The 852-nt window shown below is 46.2% G+C and overlaps 1 pseudogene; it reads right to left on the bottom strand.

The window, feature by feature from the left end:
- Positions 1-245: 245 nt before the first annotated feature.
- On the bottom strand, positions 246-626 carry LOC144590900 (histone H2B 3-like; annotated as a pseudogene).
- Positions 627-852: the final 226 nt, after the last annotated feature.

The raw sequence follows: 852 nt of genomic DNA, 5'->3' as shown, positions 1-852 counted from the left end.
AGTAGGGGAAAGTACTTGGGGAGGGGGTGGTTTGGATGGGAAGAGGATGAGTTTACCAGGGAGTTGTGGAGGGAAAAGGGTGGAGATGGGAGAGTTAGTATCTGATACTAGTATTCATGGTTTTATTTCATGAGATCCTGGCCGCTTTCTGCTAACCACAAAAAATAAAGTGTTGGTTGTCCTTTCGCGTTCTTCTAAGTAGCTCTGAAAAGAGCCTTTGTATTGGGTTGTGGTGAAGCAGGTTTTTATTTGCAGCTGGTGTATTTGGTGACCGCTTTTGTTCCTTCAGAGATAGCATGCTTGGACAGTTCCCCGGGCAGTAGAAGGCGTATGGAGGTCTGGATCTCCCGAGAGGAGATGAACTGCCGTTTGCTTTACTGGATAAGATGGGAAGCCTCAGAGGCGATGCGCTTGAAGATGTCGTCGACGAAAGAGTTAATGATACTCATGGCCGAGGAAGCGATGCCCGTATCTGGGTGAACCTGCTTCAGCACTTTGTAGATGTAAATACCGTAGCTCTGCCTCCTTATTTTTCTACGTTTCTTTTCACCTTTATGGTTCTTTTTAGTGGCTGCATTCTTTGCCCCTTCTTTCAGCGCTCTGCCTTTTGATACCAATTCTGGCATGGTCGGAGATGGTCATTGCGTGGAAAGTGTGTCGTGCACGCTTGTTTAATAGCTGACTGTATGCGAATGAGGAATCACAAAGTGAAGGATTCCTATTGGTGGACCGGCTCTGGCTTTGTTGTATCCAGTGCGAGCTGGAAGTTGGTGCGCTTTCTTGGTCATTGCTTCAATGTGGGTGGTCCAGAAGTCGTTGGTGATATTTACTACTAAGAATTTGAAAATTTCA

Source organism: Rhinoraja longicauda, unplaced genomic scaffold, assembly GCF_053455715.1.
Source record: "Rhinoraja longicauda isolate Sanriku21f unplaced genomic scaffold, sRhiLon1.1 Scf000382, whole genome shotgun sequence".
Lineage (NCBI taxonomy): Eukaryota > Metazoa > Chordata > Chondrichthyes > Rajiformes > Arhynchobatidae > Rhinoraja > Rhinoraja longicauda.
Note: the sequence above shows the minus strand (reverse complement) of the source record. Positions and strands in the feature narration are given on the sequence as shown.